Source organism: Canis lupus, chromosome 19 (genome assembly GCF_003254725.2).
Source record: "Canis lupus dingo isolate Sandy chromosome 19, ASM325472v2, whole genome shotgun sequence".
NCBI lineage: Eukaryota > Metazoa > Chordata > Mammalia > Carnivora > Canidae > Canis > Canis lupus.
Window position 1 is genome coordinate 4,276,196 of NC_064261.1, and position 23,573 is coordinate 4,299,768.

The 23,573-nt window shown below is 39.9% G+C and overlaps 1 long non-coding RNA gene across 6 annotated transcripts in view; it reads left to right on the forward strand.

Moving 5' to 3' along the window:
- LOC112669285 (uncharacterized) overlaps window positions 1–23,573 on the forward strand; it is a 151,192-nt gene that overhangs the window by 82,134 nt on the left and 45,485 nt on the right. The window contains exon 4 of one of the 6 annotated variants that reach the window (XR_003142147.2): window positions 8,226–8,469. The exons of the other annotated variants lie outside the window; for them this stretch is intronic. This is a non-coding gene — a long non-coding RNA (uncharacterized LOC112669285). Of the gene's footprint in view, window positions 1–8,225; window positions 8,470–23,573 lie in introns of those variants that run through there. 6 annotated transcript variants of the gene reach the window in all.

A 23,573-nucleotide genomic window follows, 5' to 3' on the forward strand; every position in this document is an offset into this window, starting at 1 on the left:
TCATGCTGTGATTTTTTTTTTTTAATTTTAAATCTAAGCTACCTTTTGACTTTCTTACATAAAGGCATAAGAGGAGGATGATGGACACAGGGATTTGATAGTGATTATACAGACTTCTTTCCTTAATCTGCTTTGCAACTTTAAACTACTCTGCAGCTTGAAGTATTGTCTCCTCTTCTGTAGTATATAGCTAATCTAGGGATAAAAATTGAGAAATAAATGAGGTAAAAATAAAGCATTGTTCAAACTAGCCTTTTTACTGCCTTGAAGTTGGGGAATGATTGCTCTCTACATTGGCATTTGAGAGAAAAATTTGGCTATTATGGTTTTTCTTGTTATTTTTATTAAGCGAATGAAAAAGGATGGTAGCAGTTCAGCCACTGGGGTGTTGGAACAGCAAATTGAGGGCCCCCCAAAGACCTTGATACCCATTTTTGAAGTTCAATTCCAGTCGCTAAGATTAGAGCAGCCCTTCCAAAACGAGGGTCACAAATGCATTTGTGATTTAGACTATTTGTCTGGATGCTGTCAGGGAAACAATTGGCTATTATTGAACAGAACTGCTGATTTTCTCTTTGTACCATTTTTTTTTCCTTTTGTTTTGGTCGTCTCTGAATGGTAAAGTCTGACAGCAAGTAAAAAAAAAAAAAATACCAGTTATGTGGAAGAGAAAGGAACATGGAGAAGGAAAGGGAACAAATGAAGAGGGATAAGGGAGAAAAGAGACAGCCCTTCAGTGTCATATGGCATTGATTTTAGTCCTGAGAAACTTAGTTGAATTGAAAGTATATTTATTGAGCATGTACTACGTAACAGACGTTGTTAATTGATACGGGGTTACAATTTAGACAAGATGAAAATCTCTTTCAGCAAGAGGCTCATTCTCTAGTGCGGGAGGTTGAGTAGAGGGAATGTCGTCAATGTTGTCCTTGGGTTTGGCCTCATCCAGAGGTTCTCCAAGGGCTAGTTCTGATTCTGGCCCAGGTGCCTGTCCCCGATCATAGCTGGTGCAGAGTCCAGAAGAAGCTAATCCAGTGACTAAGCAGGGACTCAAGAGTCATAAGGCTAAGTCTTGAGTGAGTGAGCCTATTACCAGAATCTGTCCAATCTCTCAGCAATGGTCTTCATTTCCCCTGGAAAGTGTGTCTCCCGTCTGCTCACTCCTCTCTGCTGCCATGCTGCCCTATGAACATATTATCATAGTTTCCTACATGGTTTCTTTATGTACAGCCTCTTATCTGTGAAGTTCATTCTCTAGTTAGAGGGATGTTTTAAAAATATAATCAGAACATGTCATTCTTGTATTTAAAGAATTTCCATGCTTTCCCACTGTCCTTGAAAACAACTTCACAACACGACCCTCCTCCCCGATGCCTCCATCACTCACCCCATGACCAGCCCCTGGGATCCTTCTTTTTCCTCATCCCTCTGATTGGCCTCCACTTTATGCTCCTGCCACTTTGGCCTTGTTTCAATTCCTCCAGTGTGCTAGGGTGATTTCTACATTAGGGCCTCTGCTCATGATGCCCTTCCTTGGACACTACTCTCCTACTCACTCTACATCTGGCTCCTTTGGGGACTTTCAGACTCGGCTTAAATTTTAGCTTCTAGAAGATGCCTTTCCACTATATCCTCACTACGGTAGGTTCCACTTATTACTCTCTCTGCACCCTATGATTTTTTTTTTCACAAAGCTTTTTTTTTTTTTTTAATGATTTCAAGTGCACACACACACACACACATTTTTACTTAGGTACTGTTTGATCACCTCACTAGATTGCAAGTAGCATTATTCCCTACTGTAATTCCTGCACCTTACACAGTGCTTAGAGTATAGGAAGCACAATAAATATGTTCAGTAAAGAAGTGAATTTACATTGAGACACATAGCAATTCATCAGTGGAGTTAGCAGATAGTAAGGCTCTTGGTTGAGGGTGAACATTTTGGGGTCCTACGTACACTTGGCAATATCACGTAGAAGCTGACATGTAGGCTTTGGGGTCAAAGACTTCTGGGTTCATGCTCTACTTTCTCCTCTTATTAGCAGTGTTACCTCAGGCAAGTTACTTAACATCTATGAACTCACTTTCCCAATATGTCATAGGGAGGTAATAATATTTTTTACAAGATTGTTTGAAGGATATAGAATAATGCATGCAAGGTAATTAGCCTAAATGATAATGAATAACATTTGTTTAATACTTCCCTGTGCCAGGCCCTAGGCTAGGAGTTTTACAGTGCTATCTCACTGGGTCTCTTCATCAATTCTCTTCAATACAAGCGATCGATCGTCCTCCTGTTATGCAGGAGGAACTGAAAAAAGGATGGTGAATTTGGGGTCATATAGCCAGTAAGTGGCAGAAAGAATCAGGATAAACTCAGGACTTTTAGTTGCAGATATTATAAGCACTACGCTATACTGGCTTCTATAGGGTGAATGGAGAGTATTTGCAAATGGAAGCAAGAAGCTATTGATGATGCGCGGGTAGTATTTAGTATGTAAGTAGATAATCTGAAAAGAACCGAGAATTAAAGAAATGTACAGTCAGAAGCCACATCACGGTAGTATGTAGCTCCTCAATGAGACAGTTTTGCAAAGAGTAGTTGCCTTGGTTTTGATAGTCTTTGGTTTCTAAGACTAGTCCCTTGAGGGCCGGTTGAACTTTGTATCCTCTCCTTCCCCCTTTTATAAGATTGTTCTAGTATCTGTAGTATTTAGGGAACTGCTCTCCTGTTTGTTCTATCTTCCCTGGGTCATGTGGATTTTTTTTTCTTGGGATCTGTCATTTTTTTTTAAATTTATATCTTCTGTGGGTTCTGTTGGTGGTGTGGTCGTGCTAGGATGTTTCTATGGGCACTGAAATGTGGAAGCATTCTCACTGAATGGATTTCCATTTGCGTCTGTCTGGGCTCAATGGATTTAACAGCATAGACTAATTTTTATTTTGGGGTTTCTTTATAACACAGATAATACATATTTAGACTCAAGCCCCTCTGGCATGAGGCTCAGACTTTGAGTTCTGATTGGAATCTTTTTGCCTCTACCCTTACTCCTCCCTACTTTCCCAATGGGCCCATTGAATGGCAGTCTTCCTTGCAGCTTTCTCTGGCTAAGGTCAGAGGTCTCATTTCCATAGACGGGCCAGATCTTTGAGGCTATTCAATTTATTCAGGGTTTAGCCAGTTTCCTTTTTTAACAGGCCAGAATCCATCTATTTTTTCACATATAGATGTTAGAACCAAAGTCTCCACCCTCTCAAGCTCTTGTCTGGAGTGGAAAGTCTTCTGGGCATCATCCTCTGCTTATTGTACTAGATTTACCATTGCTCTCTGTTTCTATAATCTGCACCTTTGATTTCTTTTGTGGTCACTCTGCATTTGAATTGTTTGTGTGTGTTTTATTTTATTCAGAATTTCTATGAGTTTCTAAGGTGAGCTCATTGATATCATCTTAGTCCATCATGTTACTAGAAGTGCCAAAGCACATACGCACGAAATGAATAATTTCTTGTGTGTGAATAGAACACGTTACGTAAACAGGTAAAGAAGATTATGTGGTAGAAAGGTAGAGTGGTGCTAGAGAAGCCATGCCAATAGATGGGCTTTATTCTTTAGGGCCTTGGGGAACCACAGAAGACTTTTGAGTAAGTATATAGCATAATAAATTCTATATTTTTAAAGAAACTAACTTAGTAGCACTGTAAAATAATGGATGGAAAACTGAGAAATCAATGACATGGAAACAAATCAGAATACTGTTGGAAATGTTTAAGACAAAGACATTGAGAGATTGGCCCAAGCATTGGAAACAAAAGGGAGAGGATGGACCCAAGAAGAAAGGAAAAGCACTTGGAGACTTATTGCATAGGAGTGAAGAGGGAGAGGAGTCAGAGGTAACTCCTAGGCTTCTGACCTGCATGACTGGAAGGTGATTTGGTTGAATTTTAATACTTTTTTGGAAATGTAGGTTATCACTGGCTGAAGGAATGGCACTGTTCCAGTCTCAAGCCTTAAATATCCCAACCTAATAGTAGCGTGGCTACTAGCAGATCGTAGCATGGCTGGGTAAATAGGCAGTGGAATAGGCTGGTGGCCTTACTTCTGGCTCAGAGGTAATGTTTACCAATCTTATTTAGTAGATTATGTTAAGTGCATCCATATTGGGTAGAAATCTTCTAATGTTGTGAGTTCCATACTTAGGCTGTCAGGAAGCAGGGTTTGATTCCTTTAGTTACACTCATGTTAACTGTGTTCTCTAATCTCCCGATTTTTTGTGTGATGGGAGGATAGTGGGTTTCAAAGGTGAGTAGTTTTTTTCTTTTCTCTGTCTGGGAATGAAATAGTTGGTCTATAGGTGGAGAAAAGTGAAATTAAATGAAACCATACAAATAGACTGAAAAAAAAACCAACAACCCACAACCCTGTATGTTAGCAGTTTATAAACATTTTATGCTGACAAAGCTCAGCATGCCCGGACAAAAATACTTGCACAAATCTGATTATAAGGTTCCCTCAGTGCAGCAGGAACTGGCTCAGCAAAGGGAATAAAAAGGATAACCTGATATAATTTATCCTTTTCCTTTTTCTTTTAAGGAGAGGTGCTTGGTCGGAAGCACGGGGAGATTTCCCCATACTGTACCGGTGCAAACCCCGCATGATTTCTTTGTTTTACAGAACTGCTGCTGCATTCTAGAGACGAGGGGAGGGGTAATGGTTCAGTCAAGCTAGTTGAGGCCTCATCAGAAATTATCTCCATCAACAAAGGCTCTTTACTTGCTTCCCCGAATTCTTTCTTCCAACCGCTTTTATTTCCTTCAGGGTTGAAACCCATAAACTCCAGCAAACATTAAGAGACTTGACTCTTTGACTTGAAAAGTATGATTACAAGCCAGTGTCTGCGTTTTCAAAGACCAGGTCTCCAATTTAGCCCTGAGCTCTGAGGACAGTCACAGCTGCATTGCCGAGCTCCATGGGAAGCTTCGGGGTTGAATACAACAGCATTTTAAGTTGAGAAAGCTTTGAAGATCAAGATTTTTTTAAAAAAAACAATCCTACTGAGAGTCAACCATTTATGAATTGTGATCAAAGAAAGCTGAACTGGGAGTCAGGAGAGCCCGATTCTGGTCTTTTCTCTGCCACTACCTATCAGAGTGACCTGAAGCAAGTCCCTTCACCTCTTGGGGCCTCAGTTTCTTCATTTATAAAATGAGGGCGACAGAACAGATTAATGGGTCCCAGATGCTGGTCAGTGGATGTGGTGCATTCAAACCCCTGAAAACTTTGAAAACTTAGCAGGTGGAAAGAACCCTTGGAGACTTTGATTTGTAAGACTGGAGTGTATGTCAAGAATCTTTAGTTAGTAAAGCTCTCCTGGGGATTCAGCTATGCAGCTAGGATTGGGAATCATGATCCCCATGATTTCGATTTTGTTTTGTTTTATTTTTAAAGTTGTCTTTGAAAAATAAATCTCAAACCTAAAGAGCTTCCGAAAGAGTACAATGAATTCCCATACATCCTTCATCTAGACCTACCAGTTGTTAGCATTGTCACACTTGGACTCCCCGCTCTCTCTGTATGTGCATGTGCATTTTTATTATTAATGTCTTTTTCGGAGCTGCTTGAGATAAATGTCAGACATCACGATCCTTTACCTCAAGATACTTCCACGTGAATCTCCTTAGCAAAAGGACATTATTCCCTTTTATAGTCACAGTGCAAAGATTAAATTCAGGAAATTTTCCATTGGTTCAATAGTATTATCTAGTTTGAAATCTGTTTTTAAAACAACCTGTGCTGGTAAATAGCTGATTTTGCAAGAACTTTGAAAAATTTTGAAATCATCACAAGCTTACAGAAAAGTTGAAAGCACAGTCCAAAGTAGTTCGTTACTGAACCTTTTGAGAGTAAATTGCCCGTGGATGCTCTATTGCCATGTCCCCCTAATGCTCAAGTGTGTGTTTCCCATGAAGACTTTCTCCTACGTAACCACAGGTCAACCGAACAGAGGAAACTAATATTGATACATGAGTCTTATCTTGTCCTCGGCTTGGCCAGTTATCTTGATAATGTCCTGATAGAAATTAGGCAGTTCAGAATCATGTGTTACATTTCATTGTCATATTTCTTTTTTTAAAAAGTTTTCTCGTTTTTATTTTTTATTTTAATATTTAAATTCAATTTGCCAACATATAGTATAACACCCAGTGCTCATCTCATCACGTGCCCTCTTTAGTGCCCATCACCCAGTTACCCCATCCCCTCCACCCACCTCCCCTTCTGCAACCCTTTGTTTCCCAGAGTTAGTGATCTCTCATGTTTCTTTAGTCTCTCTCAGTCTGAAATAGTTTCTCACGCTTCCCTTGACTTTCATGGCCTTGACGTTTTTGAAGATTGCAGGTCTTTTATTTTGCAGAACGCCCTTCGACATGGGTTTGTTTGATGTTACCTCATGATTTGAGTTATGCATGTTCGTCAGAGATATTGCAAATGCGATACTGTGTTCTTCCCACTGCAGCTTATGCGGTGGCACCCAATTTTGACCTTATTACCTGATGAAGGTGGTGCTTCTGGGCATCTCCACTGCAAAATTACTCTTTCCCCCTTTGTAATTAATGAGTATTTTGAGAGGAGCTACTTTGAAATTACATAAATGTCTCACTTATCATCAGACATTCAATTCACTCATTCATGGGCTTATGGTTTCCTATTTTATCCAATGGGTTATACTCCATTATCATCATTATTTATTTTGATACTCAAAATTTCTGATTTGGCAGTAAAAGCTGCCTCAAACTTTGACGTATGTCCCCATCGTTCTTTGAGTACTTCCTCATTCTCTGTCATAAAAGGATGTTCTGGGATCATCCTGTACTTTTTCTTTCTAGTCTTGAGTTCTCTCCAGCTCTTTAAGCAGCCTGGGTTCCTTTAACTGGAGAATGTATTCAGGAGGCCAGGCTCTAGGTGTGCTCATTGCTATCAGCATATCACTGCTACCAGTCCTAGGGAGTGTGTGTGTGTGTGTGTGTGTGTGTGTGTGTGTGTATGTGATGTATAGGGCATAAAACACGTACACATATTTACGTATATGTATGTATCATATACGTATGTTTTGATATAGAAGCACAAATACCAGCTCACCTGCACCTCGCACACATATTCAAACGTTCAGACACATATTTGTATCGATATTTATTTCTCTTTCTATGTGTTGAAAACACAAGTTTATACTGATACCTTCAATTCCTACTCAATACAACCGTACTGCAGGGTCATTATAGTTTTCTTACTTTCTATATTTGTGATCTACTATGCAATAGTGAGAAACCTGTCCCCGCCATCCTTACCTATTTACATATTTGGTCGCTCCCTGTATTAGCCAATTTTCTACCTCTGCTGCCATTTCTTCTCACACATTGACACCCTCCTCACCCTGCTTGGCTCTAACACCTTACACTAGGCCACTCCCTCTTTCCTCCACGTGGTAGAGGCCCATATTACCCTACTTGTGGTCTGGTACCTGTACCAGGCCATCCCCCATATGGATCCTGTCCTCCTTTGCTCGGGTTCAGACACTCATCATAGGGTCATCACCCAGTGTGGACACCCTCTTCACACTTCTTGGCCTCTGAATCCCCATCCCTGGCTGATCTTCACATGATTCCCAGCTCACCCTGCTTGAGCTCAGATACTCCATATAGGCTGCCCTCATGGGGATACCCTTCTTGCCCAGCTCAGGCTTTGACACCTCTTTCTGAGCCATGGGGGCTACCCCTACCCTGACATGGGTACCTACTTATTCTGCCAAAAAGGAAAAGGTACCGCCTTTCTACTTTTGCAATTTCACATTGAAAGAGGTAAATTAGGTAGCATAGACTTCATTCACTCCAAGTTAAGGATTTAGGGTGTGGGGTATTTTTTATGTGAATCAGAATGTCAAATAATCTGGAGAAATAGTAAGTGCATAAAATTGTGCATAAGTTCAAAGAGTCAATGCTTGATAGGCAATATTCCATTATATTTGAGCAGTGTTTCGAAGTTTACTGTAATTCTGAAAAGACTGCATTTGATTTAGGATTATAGAGAAAATATTACCAAAGAGAGGCCTTAGAAACTCTTATTTTGGGGCAGAAGATATTCCACAATATCAGATTCCTTTAAAGAAAACAAAATTTGGAACTGTGAACTACTTATGCTAACAAGAAAAACCCTCTTTATCTCCTCTTAGGATTCACCTTCAGAAAAATGACTTTGTTGGTAAAAGGATGGATTTTGTTATGGAACAAGAAGGAATTGTGACTTTAAGAATATGATAATTGGAATGGGTAATCATGGAAGGTGAAGATCTTCTGTGGAGATTTTTGAAAAGAGATAGGACTCAGGCTGGAGGCCTAAAGAACCCTCTGGCATTTCGTACCACTAAAGTGGACACCAGTTTGGTGCTTTATAAATAAAATCTCATTTACTTTAAATGCTGGAAGCCTCAACTATGGTATCCATTAAATTATTTGCTATATAGATAACTAATAAATTTTGATAAAGACTAATTCTAAAACCAGTAACAGTAGTTGCAAGTTGTTTATTTGCTTTTAGGTTATATTAATTGTGACATTATCAAATAGTCAAAATGAATGTCCTTATTATAAAGAATTCATTGAAGACCTTGCCTTGGTTCCAGTTACTGGGACCAGAGCTATCATTTATGGCCTCCTGGATCGTGCCTTCATAATTCCTAGGGACACGGTTTACATAGACTGTCATGTGAAAAGTGCCTGTGGAGCTGGGCATTGAAGCAACTCTGCAAGTATTACATAATCCACTGTCACTTGTCCGCTTCCCACATTCTGAAGTCAAGCAGCAGAGGAAAAGGGCTTGGACCCAGAAAGGGAGAGAAATATTGCTATTGGCTGTAGATTGCCAATACCGACAGGCTCCTCCTCTAGTCTCAAGCCCAAATCCTGAGCCTTGGAGGAGATATAGACACACTGCTGCTGGCGATGTGTGGGAATATCCTGACATTTAAGCAATTTAAATTGCAAAAAACTTTGTATATCAGTAAGAGGAATTAAAACAGAACTAGCTTTCTGCAGTGTAATTATGTCTTACTGAATTAGCAAAGTAGCATGACCTTCGAGCTAGTCTTTGGTATACCAGGAGAATTGCGTCTTTGCCAGCCCGCCCGCCCGCCCTGCTGATGCAGCATCTGCAGAACTCCGGGGAGTCCATTTTGAGCGTGTTAGGAAGGAACTCTACGAGATTAAATTCCTTTTTTCCATTAACAAAAAGGGAACACTTTCTGCAAAGCCAGTCTTAGCCAGCAGAGGGATTTGAAACACTTGGCAAGATCATTTCTGAGAAAGAGGCTGAATCCTGTGTCTTGCCCCACTGAGGCCACAGCCAGCCACAGGCCGTGACCACCTAAGCTTTGCAAAGGCTATTTCAAATAGCTTTCTCTCTTCACTTTGATGCTTGCATTTTTGACATCGATTAAGAGAATTAAGTAATTAGCTTGTTGGTCTGTTTAGTGACAAGTAGATATTGATACTACGACAGAAATAATAGTTGCCAGTTGTTGAGTGTTTATTTTGTGCCATGTACTGCTCTAGACTCTTTCCGTGTATTGTCTCACCTCTGCCCTCTGAGATGGCTCATCACATCTGAGATGTCTTCAATTGTAAAGTCACAAGTTAGGAGGCCTTTGCATAAAGCTGGGACCTCCTTCTCAGGATAAGGGTAAATGAAAATAAATTTATCATCCAGAAGAGTAAACGAAGAAAACTTGCATGGCTTGGTCAAGACACTGGGTACAGGGAGGGTAGAAAATTCTCCTGGTGGGAACACATGAAAATCTTCAGAGCTTAACTTCCCTTTGGCCCTATAGCAATTGTAAGACACTTCTGGATTTCAAATATGTTAAAATGTAAAAGCTTTTGTCTTCCAAGTAATGAATTACGGTATTACTCCATTTTTACAGATGAGGAAAATGAGGAAGAGAGATGAAGTTACATGTCTGAATTTATTAAGTGAAGGAGCATCTGGGATACATAGCCTGTGCTCTCTGTCCCTGAACTTGACCCCTTCCAAACATTTATGATAGTCTGGTGTGTAGATGATGTATGTGAGGAAATGGCTATGTATATTAGTTATGTCAGGAAGAAAATTTCATATATAAGGATAGAGGGTCGGAATCAGAATGTATTTCTTAGGTATAAAAATAAGCAACGAGAGTGTTAGAAACTCCATGCCCTATGTTTGGCCCCTCTCATCATGTTTTTGCCAGAAACATTTTCAAATATTCAAGAATCATATTTTTCCCTGAAAAAGAGAGCTTTCTCTTTGATGCCCTTGTGGCTGTTTAATTAGAAGATAAAGCACATAAAGGAACAAAATTTCCCTTCACCTTTTTGTTTTAATCCCTGTTTATCAAAGGACGTGCTATGTATTGCTTAGGCTAATAATATTCCCTCTAATGTGCGCTGTGACTACGTGAAGAATATCCTTAGTATTCAGAACTCATGGCTGGATAACACAGCACAGGCTTTTTTAATAGAAAATATTTGAAATTGAAATAGCTAACAGAAAGGTAATTTTTAAAAATGTTTTATTTATTTGTTTGAGAGACAGAGAGAGACAGAGCAAGCATTAGAAGGTTAGAGGGAGAGAATCTTCAAGCAGACTCTCTGCTGAGTGTGGAGTCCAATGCAGGGTTCAACTTGAGGCTCAATGTAGGGTTTGGCCTCACAACCCTGAGATCATGACCTGAGCTGAAACCAAGAGGGGGATGCTCATTAACCCTACTGACCAAACCAGGCACCCCAGAAAATTTTTGAAGAGAAACTTTTATCTTCTCAGCTTGTTTTCCTAGACCCTAATTTTCTTTTTATTTTTTCTTTCCTTCTTTTCTTTTCTTTTCTTTTTTTTTTTTTTTTTTTTTTTTGCTATAATGCTATATTTAAAGATGATAAAAGTCTTTAACTTTTGGTTTGCTTTGGCTTACTCTTACATTAGTATTTAAATAACATTTTCAACAAAATAATATGGTTATACAACCATATGATGAAACTGGCTCATGGAAGGATTGAGATACTTTTCAGTCATTCAGATTAATGGGATTATTGCTTCTAGCTTAAAGTTTTTTTTTTTTTTTAAGATTTATTTACTTATTTTAGAGAAAGAGCCCAGTGTGAGCAGGGGGAGGGGCAGAGGGAGAGCCTCAAGCAGACTCCCTGCTGAGCATGGAGTTTGACACTGGGACTCAATCCCATAACCCTGAGATCATGACCTGAGCTGAACTCAAGAGTTAGATACCTGGGGCAGCCTGGGTGGCTCAACTGTTTAGCACCTGCCTTCAGCCCAAGGCGTGAACTTGGAGACCCGGGATCGAGTCCCACGTGAGGCTCCCTGTGTGGAGCCTGCTTCTCCCTCTGCCTGGGTCTCTGCCTCTCCCTCTCTCTCTCTCTCTCTCTCTCTCTGTGTCTCATGAATAAATAAATAAAAATCTTAAAAAAAAAGAGAGTTGGATACCTAACGGACTGGGCCACCCATGGGCCCCAGCTTCCTGTTTAGACAAACAGATAACACCTGTTGAACAATTTCTGTGGTTTTCAGCTTTTTTAACTCCTCAAAAGATAGAGGCCTACTGGTTCCATACATTTGTGTTTTTAGACTTTTTGTGACAGTATATATTTTTACATTTACTTCATCAATAACATTTTTTCAAAATATGGAGGCATATTACTTGCTCTTAAATGTTTCCTAACATGTCTTCTAAGATGTCTCTAATTTGGGGCATGAACTACTGATTGCTTTTACTTTTCTTGTTTGCACAGAGTCAAGTACTTACTTAGCTGGGTAGTGGGAATATATCCTGCTGATTAAGGCCCATTCCTGCTCTAAAATATCTTACATGCTAGGGTGGAGACATATGTACATAGTCAACCATTAATGTGATATGTGCTGAATAAGTTTTTTGTTTGTTTGTTTGTTTTTGTTTTTATTTTTTTTTAATAAAGTTAGAGGTGGCTTGCAGGTCAAAAAATGACCTGTGGTTCAAGTAGGGTTGATAGAAAAGCTATTTGAACAAGGCCATGACACACAAATATGCATTTACCAAATAGGGTAGATGATCCAAATATGCAAAACTATGGTGGGTCTTTGCAATGAGGTGTAGCTGACTGGGTGGGGATGCAGTTCATGACTTGAGGTCAGGGAGTGGTTGCTGTGGGTGATACAGGGAGATGATGAGTCTGCAAAGCCAGTGGGATCAGATTAGCTGGAGCTTTGTATCTGATACCAAATAGCACAGGAATTAGCACTTGATGGGATGACCACTGGGTATTATACTATATGTTGGCAAATTGAATTTAAATTAAAAAAATGTATAAAGGACAGTAATTGCAATTTCAGGATACTTTCCCAGCCGTTTTGAAACTGCTTTCCTTTTCATATCCTCATCTTAGCTTTGTAAATTTTTCAATTTTTACTGGTGTTCCTGCTTTATGATAGGAAAACCAGATAGAGAGGGATTTTCTAGTGAAGGGTTTGTCCTGGGGCCAGCTGGGGTGGGCAAAGCTCATTAAGTGCATGTTTTTGAAAGCACACACATGATTTAATAGTTAAGAAATGTGCCCAGGGACTCAGAGTACTAAAATACTGAGGGATGGTTGCTGAATTTTTTTGCCTGCGCTCCCGGGACATTTGCTGTGCTGAGAAATGGTGAAGAAAGTGCTAATGAAGGATGCCAGCGGAGCCCTCCATTTCGGGCTGTCATCCCAGACAAGGTCTGCAGAGTGTAATGAGGCGAACAATCAAGTTGCTGTAGTCTGAAAAGGTTAAAGCAGCTTCAGGGATCACTATTTGTGCTTCTTGGGTACTGGAATGTCATGCCAGTAATAAGCAATATGCAATCCAGAGAAAAGAAGCAATTAGTTCTCTGCATTGGTGAAAGGCTGCCCAGCTTCAGAATGGATGGTGAAGACTGTGGATTCTTTTCCTTTGAGGTGGAACTGAGTCACAAAGACTCAAGCCAGAGGTGAGTGAATCTTGTCAGTCTGCCAGCAGCATTTATGGAGTTCCCACCATTTGAATACCATATAATCAGGTTTAAACAAGTCCTCAAAAGTTTAGAATGTGTACTCCATGATATCAGAGAGTAGCTTTGAGTCACTAGCCTAACGAAACTCTACGATGCTTTTGTTGGGACTTAGATTTGGAACAGACGGTAAATTCCACAAAACAATAGTTTAGACTTGGTCAGAAACAATGAAAACCATAAGGAGAGGTAATCTCACGTTAACCACACCAGGAAACAATGAAAACCATAAGGAGAGGTAATCTCACTTTAACCACACCAAGAAATTTTGTTCAAGTTATCGAAATGTGTATATATATTTCATTAGTGATGTTGGGGCTCTTTAGATATCATTTGCAATTTGTTAGTGAACACCGTTATATTCTAGGCACTGCCTCCTGCACTGGAGAAATAATGGTTGAGGATAGCTAGTTGTTTTTCTAGGATTTTACCATCTATGTGGCCTGCCTTAGAGTGCTGTGTGGCACCCTAATACTCTCCCCACTAGGAAAAACATGGGAGAAATATCCCCAGCACGTTTTCCACCCACTCCATGGAGGGCAGTCTCTTAAGGCATGGCAAATGGCAAAATCTGAATCCTGGGAGCAATGTGAGCTAGATGTGCACATGGAACACCTTTCCTGGTGATTCTGATTCTCTCCTGCTCCTCTCCATACTCCTTGCTCAAGTAAGAATTGCTCTTCAAACTTTAAAGCATAAACTGTTTAAAAAAACGATTAAAGAAGACCACTTAGGTGATACAAACAAACTTCAATTCTTCACAAAGTGGACAGACTCCACCTAGAGTACTGCCACATGGGGTGGAAGGCAGGCAGGCTTTATAGGATAAATAGTAAAGAGTAAAGAACAAGGAAGAGAAAAATGGAAAATATCTGATTGGCTGGAATCACATAGTCAACTTTGTTTGGGGAGAGAAGAACAAGAAAGTAAGTATAGAACCCAGAGTTGGCTTGGTGTTTAGGGGTTGGCTGACTGGATATAGACAATTTTTGGTCAAGCAGAGCATTTGGTGGGACGTGAAAGGTATCTGAGTTTTGGTTTGCTGATGTGGCACCTTGGGTAGGAGTGGCTTCATCTTGTGCCTAGAAATTTATCTCAAAAATACAAAATATGTTGAGATCTTATCAAAATGAAGATTTAGATTCTGTAGGTCTGAGATGGGTATTGAGATTGTGCGTTGCTGCTCTTCTTCCTGGTGATGTGGGTGATCACCCACTGCAGACCATCCTCAAAAGGTTCCCATTGCATGGAAATATCCTTAGACAAACACTTGATTCTTCCAGACACCACTTCAAACAAGTTCTTTTCTGGGGAGCTGTCCATTTTTATTGGTAAGACATAATGTGGTAAAACAAACGAGGAAAAAAATACCATGGTAAGGTCGAAAGACATAGTCTCAGAAATTAGTATGGTGCAGAACTGATTTTTCTAAGGAAATAAATCTTGAGGAGGAGAGGAAGAAGAAAGAGGCAAGTGATCTTTCGAATCAGTATTGAAACACAGCTGCAAAGGCAGCTCGTGGCTTGGAGATGAGAGTGGGTAAGTAGCAGTTTTTACTCTTGGGATGTGAATTATCTTCCAAGCCAGCAAGTTTCAGTGTTTCCTGGGTTTCTTGGCTAACGTGGTTTGCTGAAAGGGAAGCATCGAACCTGTAAGCTTTTAAAAAAGCAGAAATTGTGGGAGTTGCAAATATTTACTAATATCTGTGCTACTCAGCAACTTTCTTATTTGATTCACCCATCCCAAGTTGACACCCTTGGGGGAGGGGAGAGCAGCGTTTTTGCAGAGGTAAGTTTCCTAAAGATTTTTAAAAATGGATTTACCTTTGGGAATGTGAGGCCTAATTGTAAATAAACTCTTGCTGCATTCACATCAGCAGTCCTGGATTAGTTAAGAGCTTTACTTGTGTGTGCCAAAAACCACTTTTTAAAAATGGCTGAAACTATGTAATCAGCAACTTTGAGTTTGACAGAAAACTGTATAGAAATCGGGACCCATTTCTCTTTGTCTTTGTACCCTGTACTCAACTAAATGATGGCTTTTCCTCCTAAGGAAGTGTTTACTATATTTTCTAAATGTTTACAGATCATTACCATGCCTGCGCTTGGCATACTGATCATATTTGCTCCTTTTCTCTTGTATTTCTTTTCTTCCCCCCCATTTTAAATCAGATCAATACTTCCGGTTCCTGTGATTCCTTTTTTTTTGTTTTTTTTTTTTTTTTAAACCTAGAAGCTACAGGAGATACCTCTCATGAAAACAAAATACAAGAAACTTTTAATACAAGAACTGGCTAAAAATATGTCTTTGTACAATAATCTCAACTCGGTTGACTGCAACACTCATGTCTACTGGGGGTTGGTACGTTTAGAACTGAATATGAACTCAACTCCCCAAAGACATCAGATAAAGGTCTCAAACCAAGTGTTGCCTTAAAATATAGACCATATCAGTGTGTAGTTGTATTCCTGTACCCTTTAAAAACACGTCCTTTAGGAGTAGGCGTCAGTGAACACCAATGAATGGAACAAGAAAGAAACTATTTTTCAGACACTCAAGGCAAACACATGTCATTGGAAAAAAAATCACAATAAAGAGAACACTTGTCTAAAGAATATACTATTATCCTATTCCTCCACCTTTTGGAAAGGTAAGAGCCTAGTGCTGTAAATCAATGAAATCTATGTCATCATTTCCAAGGTACGGTCCACCAGCTCAAGCTCTTTGTTAAAAATGCAGATCCCTGGGCCTCACTTCAGATCTTCTGAATGCACGATTGGATTCTGCATTTTCTTTCTTTTTTTTTTTTTTTTTTAAGATTTTATTTGTTTATTCATGAGAGACACATAGAGAGAGGCAGAGACATAGGCAGAGGGAGAAGCAGGCTCCATGCAGGGAGCCTGATGTGGGACTTGATCCCGGGACTCCAGGATCATGCCCTGGGCCAAAGGCAGGCACTAAACCACTGAGCCACCCAGGCGTCCCGGATTCTGCATTTTCAGTGAGCATCTCTAATTAAATGTTTGCAACTGAAAATTTGATGACTACTCACAAATTAAATTGAAGGGAAAAGGCTGCTTATAGTTTTCCTTGGGATTAGAAAGGAAGCTCTTTAAAGAACGATAGGTAAAAACTAGGTGAAAGTGTCACTTATCTATCCTTCCCACCCTAAATTCCCAGAAACATTCCCTGTACCCAGATATCCCGTGAGAATTTGCTTCTAAATTTATTAATTAATTAGGAAAGTAAACTTATTTTCATGCTTACAGTAATAAGCAACTTATTCAGAGCTCATTACCATCCCATGGGTCTTAGATTTTTTCAGTACTTATAAGTATATAGATAATAAAAGACAAGATTTTTTTCCCTTTGAAACTAAAAAGAAGGATTTATATTTACCATAAGAAGAATAGATGTCATTTTAACATACTTTCTTTGTGCCCAGGTGTTAGTGTTTCTTCGAGCATTTCTGTCATTTGAACCTTGACTTCCATCCCAAAACCAGTAGCAGAATTCAGTCAAATAATACTATCCAAAGGATATATATATATATATATATAAATATATAAATATCCTTCTATATATATTTTATATATATTTATATATATATATCCTTTTATATATATATTTATATATTTATATAAAGGTATATATTTTTATAATAAATATTTATTGAAATAGTTTTCAAAGTTTTATTTATCTGTTTTTCAGAAGTAAAATTTGTTTTAAACAGTATCTGTCATGGAAATTCAATATGCAACATAGATACAAATACAGCTCCCTGGTTGTGTGTGTGTGTGTGTGTGTTGCAAGTGGTGAGGCCTGGGGCCAACTCACTCAGTTATTTCATTCTCTTAGAATGAAAATAAAAATCAGCAAACTATGGTTCACGGACTAAATCCTACTACATCTTGTTTTTGCAAATCATGTTTTACTGAATACAGATAGCCGTGCCCTTTTATTTATGTATGGTCTGTGGCTGTTTTTGTGCTGCAACCTCAGAGTAGAGAGGTTCAGACAGAAACCTTTTTAGGCAAAACCTAAGTAGAATATTGCTCTCTGGCCCTTTCCAGAAAAAAGTTTGCTGATCACTCCTCTAAAGGGGACAGTGTTTGCAATGCACATCTCCTTGGCCTCGCGGGGTGCGTCTTCATCCCTGTAGGTCATCTCTGTTCAAACTAAGTATTTACTACAATATGCTTTGCAGATATTATTATTATTTATATTATTTTCTGTGTGTTCCATGCCATGAAAAGGTGAAAAAGCCCTTCCTTGGGGACATGATTCAATGAGTGAAGAGCTGGCTTTGAATATCCTAATACATTAAATGACAGTGAATGATGTAATTCTTATGGAATATTTTGGGAATATTTCTTCCCAGTATTTTTTAGTCCGCATTGTTTGACTTTATCTTTTCCCTAGGAAAGGGTTTTTTGACACAAGTTTATATGTAAACAGTATTAATTATTTCCTTTTCCTCTGACCTTTAGCTAGTAGAGGTGGATCCCTCTAATCAACGGGCAGGGCAGTCTGAGATTCTGAGGACAGGGTGGTAGAAGACTTCTTTCTCTTTAATGCCCCTTTTCATATACAGGCAGACAAAATAAGTGAATTGTCTCATCAATAATGAGTCCTAGTGATAAGAAGTTAAAACCTAGTCATTTATATCTTACAAGATTGGTTTAAACCAAACTATGACCCAGCATACTACTTAGTACCCATGAAATATATTTGTTTAATCAATTATGTTTTATGACTTAGCTATAAGTCTCCACCTGGTCTTGTGTATAAGGCCAGCCAAACTGCCTTTGGAAAGTTTTTCCTTGAAGATGACAATTTGGATTGCCCCTGCAGTAGGTGGGAGGACAAAGCCTATTTCTTTTCTAATTAGTTAATTTCCAATTTCTATCATTCCTTTCTAACAAAGTCACACAGAGCAGGGTCGTGTGGGGGGAAATACACTAAACCGTTGAATTTCTAGTCACTCTAAGAAATCCATCCTACCTTGTTTTATTTAATAAGTATTTTTGAATTGCTAACTCTAAGACACTAAGATTGATGAAGCAAGGATAATAAAGTCATGTGACTGTTTTTGATGATCTGAAGTTATGATGTAGAATAAGAGAGGTGATCTCTGGCTGATAGTACATTAAGCTTTACAGTATAAACTAAAGGAATCATTCTAGATGTCTCTGGATGATCCCATTAACAAACCCCAATTCCAGTCTGAATTGTACATCCTGTGCACTAGTGTTGGTGTCCTGAATGCCAAAGGTGTTGCTGTTCATAATTGCTTTTGATGGTACTCAAGAGAGCACTATCTTTTCCTTCCTGGAACTTATCACCACAGTTTAACTCCTGGATCTTGACCTGGACCCCTAAGAAGGTCCATTTAACAATAGCTCATTGTAATGCCTCCTCTGTCAGGAGAGAAAATGGAATTAGTTAATCCTTTTAGCACTTAGACTTTTAAAGTGGAGGCCTGGGCAGCCCCGCAGGGGGGGGCTCAGCGGTTTAGCACCGCCTTCAGCCCAGGGCATGATCCTGGAGACCAAGGATCGAGTCCCACATCGGGCTCCCTGCATGGAGCCTGCTTCTCCCTCTGCCTGTGTCTCTGCCTCTCTCTCTCTGTCTCCTGAATAAATAAATAAAATCTTCAAAAAAATAAAGTGGAGGCCCATTTTTTTGGTGTACAGTAGACCAAGATTAAAGTGGAGGTGCCAACCCAACCACTCATTCTCTTAACAGTCACCTGTACCCTAAGACAAGATATGTTCACTTTCCAGATGTCCTTCTCTGGGCTGAGACTGGTTGACAGTGGGCACCATATCAGGCATCCCCTTGGACTGCAGCTTGTCTACTGCTGAGCACCTATCCAAAAGACAAAGAGCTGAATTGATTTTCAGAGCATCTTCCACAGGAGCCAAGTGTGTGCTACAGCCAGAGACCACTTTCTGGTCCTGGTACAGTGCTTTTTCTATCCCTCTAGCATCAGGGTAAGAGCCTGATCCTTGCTAATCCGCCTCTGTCAGGGTGGCCACGTCAGAAGGTGGCTAACTCCTAGCTGGCTTAGTCCTTCTACCTGAGAATGCTCTAGAAGCAGAGGCACTCCTTATTGGATGCTTTGTCCTTCCCAGCGAAGCAAAATGTGGTGGACGCCGAGATACAAAGAGAAAAGATCTATTGCCATTCATTTCCTTTTCTCGAACACATAACAAACTTAAACAGAATTTTCAGAATTTTCAAGATACTTATTTTCCTTTTTTCCAAAGGTGAGATAATCAAAACGGTATAAAGAAATTCCCTTGTGCCCTCATGATCTGTTACGGGAGATAGGCCTGTGATGATTGACCCTTGATGAATGGTGCTGTCGGGAAATGACAAGTAGCCCACTAGTTGGCACCTCCTCTCATGGAAGATCAGGATGTTTCCTCCTCCCGCTGAGATGCACTTGGCGGTTTCTCAGGGGGCACAAGATACTACATAGGGTTAAAAATGCGCTAAGTAGTTTTTAATTTCCGAATTTTATTAAAATGGAATTTCACCATGAAACAATAAAGGAGAATAAAAATATAATTTTAGCAAGTTTTTTAAAAAATCAAAATTAAAAAAAATGTTTCTTTTTGATCAGAAACTTCCTAGCTCACCTACTTTCCATAACACACCTGATCCCTTCACTGAGGAATTTACTTCCCCCGTCTCTGTGTTACTTGTGTAGCAATTTACAAAAGAAAAGATTTTCATAATTAAAGAGCCTTTTTTCCCCTATAAAAATACCCGACAGCACTGAAACAGGAGCCTCGTCTCCTTCTCTCCCTTCAAATCTTTCTCTATCCTTGATCATAATTGCCTAATTGCACCCATTCTTTATATAGCCCTCTGTGCCTTCTTAGCAGTTCCCCAGGTGGTTAGAAATGTTATTTGAAAGACACAGATACAGATGCATGTTATGCAATTAATAGGCCTTCACTAAGTGGAACCAATAGACCATTAAAATGAATTCGTGCTGTCCAAGCTCTCTCTCTCCATCTTTCTTTCTCTGGCAGTAACTTGACCCAATGGCTAAAGAGATATGAAAACCCTGCTCTTCAATTCCACTGTTTCAAGCACCAAGGAAGAACAGGGCACAGATAATGATTTCCTGCTCTCAGCGACAAATGTGCAAATGCTTCCCTCCTAAGCACGCCTCCTGTCGAGGCTCCTGAATTAGGAGTTGCACCATTTCCTATAGAAAATGGAATCATTTGCCTACTCCAACCCAGAGAGAGGCAGTATCTTGCAATAAATGGCCTGGCCGTATAAATAATAAAGTAAAAATGGACCCAAGGCTACCCGGATTTTTTGTTTGCGGGCAATGGGATAACTCTAAGCAATTTATGGCACTGTTTTCCAGCCAGAGTCCAGGGGCTATTTAGTTAGTAATGGCAATAACAGAAACGGCTTCATGTCAAGATGGAGTCACAAGTGCTAGGCAGAAAGAGGGCAACAAATATTAAAAGATGTCTAGTGCCAGCACGAGTTGCTTGTGCCTTGTGGTGCTGGGGAAACGGAGCAGGCCAGGAGCACCGGCGGTGAGAGGCCAACAGCTCAAAGCCCCTGCATCCCCAAGATCCTTGCTGAGGAAGGAAAGAAAGAATAATTTATGAGCACTGGAGGCCTGATCTGTTAACACATTGTTATTACTATTATTTTCTGTCAGATGGGGTAATTACTGACCTGACAATATTATGGATGTACCTCCAGAGCAACAAACATTCCTGGGGTGACGGCAGGAAATAGAGTGTTCAGGTTGCCAGAGTGACCAGTCCACTCTTGCAATGTCCTGGAGCAGAAAGGGAGACATGCTGGACTTCCTGAGAGGTTGACGTACGAGGGGGATATGCTCCCCAGAGACCTCTCCAACGAGTACGCTGCAGCAGATTTTTGAACCCTCCCAATATCACATTTTCCTTGCGAGATAATATGATTAGTGGCTTCTACTTAATGAGTGCTTGCAAGGTGCAAGCGTGCCAAAAGATTTATGTGCTTTATTTTATTCGATACTCATAGTGACCTTCTGAGGCAGGCACCATCATCATATAGATGAGCGAGGTGAGGTGTAGGAGGCTAAGTGACTGGGAAACACAGTTGGTACATGTGGCATGAGGGGTCAGACCCAATTTTGTCTGATTCCAGAGCTTGAGCTTGAGCTATCATGCCGTATTGTCTCATGTATGAATAATAATACGACCACAAATAATAATTCTGGGATCTTCAGCTAACATTTCTTCAGTACTCTGTGCTAAACATTGGGCTAAATGTTTGAATGAAGCAGGGTAGAGGACCGTAACAAAAAACCACAAGGACTTAGTGTAATAACACAATACAATTTTTTTGAGTTTTCTTTTCTTCTTCTTCTTCTTCTTCTTCTTCTTCTTCTTCTTCTTCTTCTTCTTCTTCTTTCTTCTTCTTCTTCTTCTCCTTCTCCTCCTTCTTTTTCTCCTTCTTCTTGTTGTTGTTGTTCTTGTTCTTCTTGTTCTTGTTCTTTTTCTTGTTGTTGTTGTTGTTCTTCTTCTTCTTCTTCCTCTTCTTTTTTTTATCACCACATATCACAGTCCAGCCAGGTTAGCAGAGGGTAGGTGTGTGGTATCATAAAGGGGTTCTACTTCATGTAGTCATTCAGAGACCCAGGCTTCTTACCAGGGAGTGTTCAACATGTGGACTCCAAAGTTATCACCCAAGGAAAGGGAGAGACAATGACAAGGATGCACCTGCTCTTAATTGCCTTAGTCTAGGAACTGACACACCCCTAGGACTCACCTAGCATTGGTAACTAGTTCCATGGCCCACCTAGATAAAAGGTTGCCCCCAAATGTAGTGTAACTATGGCCCAGGGACAGGAAAACATTTGGTGAGCAACCAATTCATCCCTGACGTGGCATTTTACCTGTATTAGCTCCCATGTCACACCAGCTTCATGAAATTATTATTCCCATGATGAAGATGAGGAAATGGAACAGGGAGGTTCCACTGTCTTAAGATCACACAGCCAATAAATGTTAGAGGTGGGATTATGAGAGAAAACTGATGAATTTCTCACACAACAGAAACAAAAATTTGTAAAAAGCCTTTCTTCAGTGTATTTATTGATCACTGAATGGAATCATCACCAGCATTTTTCTTTGCAGTCAGTCCTTATATCCAATAGCTAGCTCTTTATCTCTGCCCATTTAGTGTGGCTCTCCGAATGAGCTTTGTTCTTTCTTACTTCTGGGCCTTCGCAAGAGCTGCTGTTCCTCTGTTTCTCAGCTTGAATCACTCTGATGTATCCTTCATATCTCAGCTCAGATATCACTTCTTCAGTAACTCTCCTCTGATTTCAAAGCCTGGGTTAGAGATTCTTCTTGAAGCTTCCTTAGCATCCCAGATTTCCCTTAACATAGCATTTGCTGCACTACATTTTAACTTTTGATGAATGATTCAGTCTCCTTTGAGGTAGGCTTAGTTCCATTGGGGTGGAGATTTTGTTTAGCTGGTTTAGCTCTGTATCCTAGCATCTGAGGTGCCTGGCACATAGCAAGAGTTCAAGAAATATTTGTTAAATGAATGAACAAATAGTGACTCCCCCAGTATTCTGAACCTACCCTTACCCATCCATGATGGTTGCCTGAATAGGTTGCTATTCCTTCTCTTAGGAATCATCTGAGTGAGCCTGAATACTTAAATGTGGTAGGCACTGTATTAAGTCCCAGGCAGATACAAAGAAGAAAAACACTCATCCTGAAACTTTGAGGAGCTCCTAGTCTGGGGATAGATAGAGACCAGTAACAATGAATTATGATGTGGTATGATGCATGCTGCTAGAGTGGAACGTGGAAGTGAAGTTCTATCAGAGCTCAGGGAAAGGAATGGTTGGTGAAGAAGCTACGCAGGGAAGGGGATCTATGAGCCAGATTTTAAAAGATGTATTAAATAGAGACGGAAAGTAAGGTCATCCAGTGCGTAGTGAATCGCATCACACGGGATGAACCAGGAAGAAGATTTCCTTTTTGAAGAATACAAGAGAACAACCCAGTGGGCACATGATTTGAAGAGGTTTTTCATGAAAGAAGATGTAGGAATGGCCAATAACACATGCAGAGGTGCTCGACATCTTTAGACATGAGGATAAGGCAAATTAAGATCACTTTGAGACACTTCTATGTACCCACTTGAATGGTGAAGATTAAAGAGACTTACATACTGAGTGCTGGCTGGTGAGGAAGTGGAACTCCTGAGCCTGCACACACTGCTAGTGGGAATATAGGGATATAATCATTTGGGGAAAACAGCTTGGATATCTCTTATAGGATTAAACATATCTTTTCCCTATGTTGGGAATGACTCAGCCATTCCACTCCTAGATTTTTACCCAAGAGAAATGAAAATATATATCTTCCAAAAGATTTGTACACACATGTTCCTAGCAGATTTATTCATAATAGTCAAAAGCCTCAAGTAACCCAA